This window comes from Pinus tabuliformis, chromosome 8 (assembly GCF_031772625.1).
Source record: "Pinus tabuliformis cultivar Carrire ecotype Pingquan chromosome 8, CPIR1, whole genome shotgun sequence".
NCBI classification, from domain to species: Eukaryota; Viridiplantae; Streptophyta; class Pinopsida; order Pinales; family Pinaceae; genus Pinus; species Pinus tabuliformis.
Window position 1 is genome coordinate 611,724,745 of NC_142294.1, and position 9,001 is coordinate 611,733,745.

Genomic DNA, 9,001 nt, shown 5'->3' on the forward strand with positions numbered 1-9,001 from the left:
TCAAAATAATCATTCATACATGAACCATAACAATGACATCTGATGCATAAACAAAGTCAATCTCAGGAACAAGACATTGTTTCTTTTTACTGTAGAAAACTATAATAAACTTGGAAAGAGTTCACTTGTGTCTTCCTCTTCCAGATCCAAGCGGAACCATCCTCCAGGTCCGTCCAGTCCCAATCTTCAACAGCCTCCTTCCATAACCAATACCATGATATTGCAAGCAAGTGGGAGAATATCAACACTCAAGGAAACTAGGGTTTCCTGAACTTGGGGAAGTTCTTGAAGCACAGGGATAATTCAGACTTGACCAGTGGATAATCTCAGTATAGTAATTCTATCTCTTCTCTCCTCCTTAAGGCCTTCCCATAGAAGTCTTTTTATACTTCTCCCAAATTAGTTTTTTAGTTGGGAAATAGTTGGGAACAGTTGGGCCATGGGCACTAGGAGGTAATCAATAGGTAAAACCTGTGAACTCCGCCCATAGTTAAGGAAATTTAATTTTTTTAAGTGTTTTAACACATATACACGAGTTGGGTATTGACTAACCCACATGTACACGCTTTTATCACAGGGAAAAGTAGCGTACAGGGAGTAAAACATTGTTTTTAAAATATTTGGACCAAGTATGGAAGGAGGGGTTGCCCTAGGCCATAAACCAAGCATCGCAAATACCAAGGGTGATATTTGGAGCTATAACAGACGCCCCCTAATACATGAGGTCAGAAGGGGTACATGATGGTTGAAATGTATTAATTATATGAAAAGAAAACATGTCGAAAACTAAGAAGGACTTCACCAGATTTCGGCCTGCCAAGCCATCAAAAAGAAGATCAGAAAGAAACAGGTGTATGAGGCAGGCATACCCATGCTCAGAGAAAGTAAAGCATGTCAGCATATCAAATACAAGCGGATCCACTATGTATACAAGTATAAAAGACTGAAAGTACATAATGGATCATATGATCGTGATCGAACAAGTACATGTCTGAACATCACATATATAAGAAGATGATCAATGAAGCTGAAGGATGAAGCTGATCACTGATGTCAAAAACTGATCCCGATAGTACCAAATGAACATGATGGAATAAGATGATACTACATTACAACTCGGATGCCAGCATATAAGATGTCGCCGTGAATCACTACAACATATAATGTGGATGGTGTCAACTAGAAGCAACAGGAGCAACTGACAAGTGAACCAAATAGTTCTGATGCAACCTTAGGTCTTCACCAACCGCCGTGGTACATTTCTACACAATGGGAATAAATGATCTAATGTCGACCATGTGATAAATCCTTTGATTACCGGTCATTGATGTATACCATTAACAAACGCGAGACTACTCACTGATAATGATAATGAGAGTCAAGGCACCTAGTACAATCTAACAAGTGCAAATGAATGAGTTGAGGTTGAACACTTGGAAGAATCTATCAATCAGGGGACAAGGATGGTTTCCCACTGTCGATAGCAAAGGATCTACCACTGATGACTGCAAACCCCAAGGTACTACCAAATGGATTCTAGATCTTTGCCCCAGAGCAATGAGTCATAGTCAATAGGAAACGATCCACTAGAAGGAAGGCATTAAGGCATCCTTCATCAATCTAGTGCGATTGTAACCCGTAGGCCAATAATGTGGAAGGAATCAGACGAAAAAAGATGTAGTAAGCCAACCAAAGCACGTTTTCAGCGTACACAAGATATAGCTAGTGCACGATAGAAACCCTTTGAACCAACCAATAATGAAAGCTGACACAAAGGTGAGGAATCCACCAATAGGGTCAAACGGAAACCAATGCACTGCACGAATCCCAATGTGTGATAATGAAAGCTGATGTTGAACATAAGGGAAACCACTCAATCAAAGACCCATGATACTGATCGATGCTAAGCACAAGGTGACCTATCAATAATGAAAATAGGGTAGGGTGCGGCTCTAGGCCTTCCCTCAGAGAAATATGTCATCGTCAGTAAGGAAAAGACCCGCCAGCAAGAAGTCAATGGAGGCCTTCTCAAACCGGCACGAGAAAAGGACCAATATAACTGATGTGATGACAAACAAGACATTGACAACCAGGGATGGCTGACTGAAAAATAGGTCAAGAGACACCGCAGAGAGGCTGACTCAGGCTTACTTCCCTTGAACAAAAGCACGACTCAATGATGACAATGTGGTAGCATATGATAACTCTGTATAAGTTTGTCATGCAGGAGGCATGAGTGAACTCTCCATATGATTGGAGGAGATAACCAATCAGAGAAGAATTGACTCAATTACAAGGTTAAGGTGTACCTAAGTCAAACTAAATCTCGCCCACAATGGAGGAGAGACTTTCTTTTGAGTGCTTTGTTCAAGGGCGACACAACTGACTCTAGCTTCCAACAATATATGGAAATGTTGTCCCGTTCCTGCTCTTTTTTGGAATATATAATTTTATTTTTTTTGTCTTTGTCTTTAAGTTGGAAAACGAATAAAAGAATGCTATAGTACAGTGGAAGAACGAGTGTCAGTGAAACAGATGATCTAGTTCCTGGGATGGGAACAATCCTATGCTCAATGCAGGGAGGCGAAACTAGTCAAGGACACTCAAAGGGATGTTCCTTCCACGGATCAAAGGGTGTGTCAAGTTGCAAAAGCTAAGTGATTGCAGGTTTGAGTTTGCAAAAGACATGGTCAAATAAGTGGCTTAAACACGAGTCCAAGTGAAGCTGGCTCAAGGCCAAAAGGTGCAAATAGTCAAAATGCAATGCAGCAGTACAACTCAACACAAAGGAGCCTCTAGGGTATAAGGCCAGAATGAAGCGAAGAAGCAAAGAGAAATGAGTCTTCAACGCACAAGTCATGGCGAGACTAAAGAGGACTCCCGAGCCTACTCAATATAACAGCATGGGCAACAAATGTCAGTGAGGTGCTAACTACGATGCCCATGTAAAGGATGGCTCTACCATCGTGTCATGATTTAAAAAATCGGCGAGTGAACATGGTTTACTAACCATAACATGATGGGATCGACCCTATGGCTAGTGTATCGACAAATGGAGGCTAGTATGCAAGATGCAACGGAAAAAATGGTTTCCCTAACCTATATGCCAGTGAGTAAACGATACTTGCCATGACGGATCAGCAGTCATGGAATCGAAATGAAATCTCGAAGAAGCGTCCAAAATGTCCTGAAAAAACAACCTATTCCCGACAATCGAGGCTCACAAGTTAAAAGATTCATGAGAAAAAAAAAACAAGTTTTGGAAAAATTTGACATTTTCAAAGCTATAAATTGACCTTTTGACTCACCATTTGTGCCATTTATGTTGAGAGAAAAAGTTGTGGAGAAAAAGGAGAAAACTTTCCTCCCAAAGAATTGGACGGTTCTAATTGGATCAAAATCATCAGGTAACCCCTAATTCAAGTTTGCATTACTTTATAATTGTTTTTAGAAATTTTATTAAGGTTTGACCATAGGAATTTATGTTAAACATTTCAACACAACGAATACATAGGTTGGATTTTATAGACCCGCGTACACAAAGGTCCTACATGTGACTGTGTGTGAAAGGGACCCGTGTATACGCGGTTTGAAATTTAAACACAAAAATCTAACTGTTAAAACTCAACTTTTTCAAGATGACAATCACATGGAGAGAGAAGGATCATACTACCATTGATAATGAAGTTATGAATGATCAGCAGGCCTTAGACGCATCGAGGGGATGTGGCTTGTTGAAATTTTTCAAAATGTCCAATATGAAGGCCAACACCCGTTTGCTTGAAATGCTAATCCACTATTGGAGTATTGAAGATGATGCATATATGATTGATCAAATGTCTTTGAGGATAGAGGTGGAGGTATTTACGTTATCATTGGTCTTTCTTGGAGAGGAGAGGTTATACATTCGATTGGCCGGACACTAGGTAGTCTTTCAGTGGAAGACTATGTACACATTTACTTTCCTAGGCATCCAGAAAAAATTGGAAGCCAGATTCCAATAAAACATGTGGAGAGCTTATCCCTGATGATTCTACTATTCACCATAGCTTGAATAAACAGATCATCCTCATTGCACCAAGCTTCACAAGTGTCTATGAGCTTGGTCGTGGAGTGCCTCACCACTATTTTTGATTGATGTACACCTCTTCTTACCAATATGAAGAGCCAATTGTCCTCCATTTAGAAAGGGCAGACCAAAAATTTCGGATATGGGACAATTTTATGCTCCTTCTTCTTCGAGAAGGTGCCTGGGCTGCGTCCCATAGTATTAGTCTCTATCAGTAGCCCCCAAGATCCTCGCATGGGTAAGTGGGTTGACCTGATGAAACACCTTGGCGGCGAGGACGTGCCGAGGACTGCTTTCAATGATGAGTTCTTCTCCTGGTGGGAACAATAGATCATCGCTGTGGACGACTATCCCTTTGCTGGCATGGATTTCAGAGGAGATCCAGACTTGGTGCTGCCACCAAACATAGCATGGGGAGAGATAGGTAACTATTTTTTAAGTTTTTATCAAGTTTTTAAGATTTTTTATGTTTTTTTTAAATATGAAAATGAACTTAGAAATATTTTTGATGGGATTAAAATACTGACATAATGATCATGTTCCAGATGTGGGTCCAACAAGACGAAAATGATTTCTACAGCAGAAGCATCACGGAAGAGGTGACGAAGAGGCGAATGCTGAGACAGAGAGGGTCTTATACGTAGTCCAAAGAAAATTGGTGAGATTGACTCACCAGGTACCGATAGTGGCTGTAGAAGACCTACCTAAGGAGATACAATGCCGCGTGGTAGTAGTACCACGAGACTAGGTTCGCGTACTTCGTCATGTGGCTAACTCAGTAGTCGCCTTCTTAGCCGCTCGTCCTGAGTCGGGTTGATAGATAGACTGGACATGATTATGGGCATTTAGTCGCGATTTTGTATATTATTTTTGAACACTTTATGTACACACAAGTAGTCTTATAGATATATATACAGTTCCAAAATTTGGATGTTTGTTTTTAACTTGATGAATGATTGATATGCCAATCTAATGCTTGATTAGCGATAAAATACGCTAAAGAATTTTCAAATTGTGGAATGTGCAAATAAGTAATATAAACAAATGATCTTTGCAATACCCTCACTCTAAAAAATTGGCGTTATAAATAAGGATCTCGAACCCGATAAATGTTATTTAATTGTGACACTACCAGTTGTGAGTCAAGATACACTACCAACGAATCAATTCCATAAGAAATAGCTTCAGATAGTAAATTAATAATGGCAGTATATTCGGAAATATTATTTGAAGCGGAACCAATACATACTCCCCTTGACACCATCAACTGACCAGATGGATAATAAATCACCCAAGCTGCGGAAGCGAGATTCCGAGTGTGCCGACTAGCACCATCAGCGAATCCGAAATAGACCAAGTCATCCATCAACACCTACCAAAGCAGATAAAAAAAGTGTTGATATCACAAAAATTCCTGACAAAGTATGTACAAAAAATACAAAATATACCAAGAAGCCATTGCTCAGTCGTAACCTAAGCAAAGTACTTCTTGAGGTAAAGCCCATTTTGGGGCTCCGCCAACTTGTTCCCTTCAAAATTGACTAATTCATAAGCCCCTTTTCCTAAAACTCATTTCACTATAAAGGGACCATACCACATAGAATTGAATTTTCCTGCCCCAAAGGCATCTTTATCTTGGTCATAAACCAAGACAAAGTCGAATTCAAAAAAGATTCGAGGATGGACAACTTTATCATACTGAGTTTTAACCCTTTTCTTATGGGCCTTGTCTATTATGGTGGCATCTTGACGCTGCTCATCGAAATGTTCCAAATGAATGAAGTGCACTTTGAGACTAGAGGTCTCTGGAAGAAGCTCAACAACTAGCTTAAGGGATGGAATTTCGCATTCAATAGGAAAAATATATTCTAACCCGTAAACTAACTAAAAAGGTGTAAAACCGGTGGCAGTCTTTACCGAGGTTCGGTATGCCCAGAGAGCCGGGTACAACATGATGTGCCAATTGGAGTAATTTTTGTCAATTGTCCTTTGTAGGATCGCCTTGAGGGACTTATTCACAGCTTCGACTTGCCCATTGGCCTGAGGATAATACAGAGATGAATGCTCCTGCCAGAAGCCCAATTTAAAAGCCAATTCGGTCATCAGTTGGTTTTAGAATGACTGCCATGATCAGTGACAATCTCTCTCGGGATACTAAAACGTGAAATAATCTGATTGAAGAGGAACACTGATGTTGTTTCACTATCGTTTTTATAAGTAGGCATGGCCTCAGCCCACTTCGTAAAGTAGTCTCTGACCACTATAATGTACTTTTGATTAGCTGTTGAAGGCAGATTACAAGTGGTAATGTCAACACCCCACTTTGTAAAAGGACCAACAATGACAACAAGAAAAGAGGATTTGGGTGTGTGCGTATCTTTCGAGTATGACTTGACAAGGGTCGCAACATTTTACCGCTTCCATACAATCTTTGAAAATTGAAGGCCAAAAGTAGCTGGCATGCAAGATTTTCTGGGCTGTAGCAAGCCCTGAAAGATGACCACCATAAGCTCCACTGTGGCAATCATTGAGCACAGACTCTGCTTCCTCTAAAGTTAAACAATGCCTAAGGATTGAATCAACCCCTCGGTGATATAATGTATCACCAATGATGACATAGTTCTTAGCCAATTGACATAATTTTTTACGTTCATCCTTAGAGGAAGAAGGGGGGAACTTTGAAGTTTGGAGATAGATGATGATATCTCCATACCAAGGATCTTGTGAAGAGATGAGGAATAGATGTTCGTTTGGGAAACTTTCCTCATAAACAATATCTTCTTCACAAGGCAGCTCGAAAATTAATTCCGCAAAAACCAACGACTTCTTAGACTTGGCCGACAAGAACTCGAGATCGAATTCATGTAAAATAACAATCCATCAATTCTATTTGCCCCTGATCACTCACCTACTGAGGAAAAATTGGAAAGGATTGACCACCGCTAAGACGAACATTTTGTGTAGCAGAATATAATGACGGAGTCACTGTATAGCATGGACAGCTACCAAGGCCAATTTCTCAACCGAAGAATAGCATAGTTAAGGGCTTACCAACCCTCGACTCAAGTAGTAAATCACATGCTTCGTGAGAGCATCATCTTCCTGAACCAGAACCATACCTATGGTTGATTCTGCGGCTGCAAGATATAAAAGGAAATCTCTACCATAATCCGGTGGACTCAAAAGTGGGGCAGAGATTAACGCCTACTTCAAGGCATCAAAAGATCGTTGTGCAAAGTCGTCCCATAAAAATGGAACTCCTTTCTTCAGCAAATGCATAAATCCTTTAGTTATCTCAGCATAGTTTGCTATAAACCGTCTCAAGAAATTTGCCTTTCCTTGGAGACTTTGAAGTTGTCGGATAGAAGACGGGGGAGGCAACTGAATTATTGCCTCAACCTTGAAGGGATCAACTCGAATCCCTTCAATTGATACAATGAACCCTAAAAATCGACCAGATGTAACCGCGAAAATGCACTTGTTCAGATTCAACCAAATCTTGTAAAATTTACATCTCTCAAAAGCTAACCGAACATGACTAAGATGATCGATTCTCTTTCGAGAATGAGCAGCTAAATCATCCAAGTATGCCTCGATGACATGCTTGATGTCGTGGAAAGCGTAAGACATGGCCCGTTGAAACATAGCTCCAGCATTTTTAAGACCAAAAGGCATCTTTTTGTATGCAAAGGTACCCCAGGGACAAATGAAAGCTGTCTTATGCTGGTCTTCTGGACGAATAGATATTTGATTATAACCGGAGAATCCATCCATGAATGATAAAATCTCATTACCCACACATTCATCAACTATCTGATCAATAAATGGTGTGGGGTAATTGTCTTTTAGACAAGCTTTGTTCAAATCCCTAAAGTCAATGCACACTCGGATCGTTCCTTGTTTTTTATCAACCGAGACTGGATTAGAAACCCAGTCCATGAGAGGAACGGGGTATATGAAACCTGCCTTGAGCAGCTTTTCTACTTCAGCTTTAATAGTTGCTGCTTTCCTAGGATTGATTGGCCGAAGCTTCTGATGAATTGGCTTGGAGTTTTCATATGTCTTGATCTCATGCTAAATGATGGATGGATCAATACCATGCATTTCTTCATAAGACCAAGCGAATACATCCTGAAACTCTTTAAATAGGTCTGTGTAAATTTGAATCTCTTCAGGGGAACACTCGGCTCTGATGAAGACATTTTCTAACACATTAGGATTCCTAGATATGTTTATTGGTACAGCTTTTAAAATGATCGACATATTACCTTCGGCACGTGTGTGTGCTAGAGCCAAACGCTCATCGCTAGTAAGAAGATTAGAGAACCTGGATTCGACTTCCTGCAATGGGGGAAGAAAATATGAACGATGATGTAAATCTTCCCATGGTCGATCTACACCTGTCATTGCTTCTAATATTGCTTCCTCAGATGGTAAAATCGTATCTAAGCAATTCATAGAAGAAGTAGAGTCAAGGGTCCAAGCTGAGCCACATCACCATCTAACTCCTCCTCCAAAAAAGTAGGATGGTCGTCTGCAGAGTTAACAATAGATTGATATCTAAGCTCTGCTGCAGGCATAGGGAATGCCATTCCATAGACCCGCCCTTCATCTAATGTGGTTGTAGGCGAAGGTAAGGTCCAAGTGTCTGAAAAATAATGAGTTTGAAAGAACTCTTCCTGTGAAGACTCTTTGGAGGACGAAATGACATTGATTCTAGCTATAGGAGTGGGAAGATCAAATATAACCATCAATGAAGAGTACATCCCAACTCCTAGATTCTCGATACGATGGCGAGGGTTATCAACCAATGGAACTGTAGAATCAAAAGTTGCCCGAGGATCACCTAGAGAATAATCCAATTGATCAACTTTAACAATTCTCCCCTCATGAGGAGAACAAAAAATACGGAATAAATATGACACTATGGCA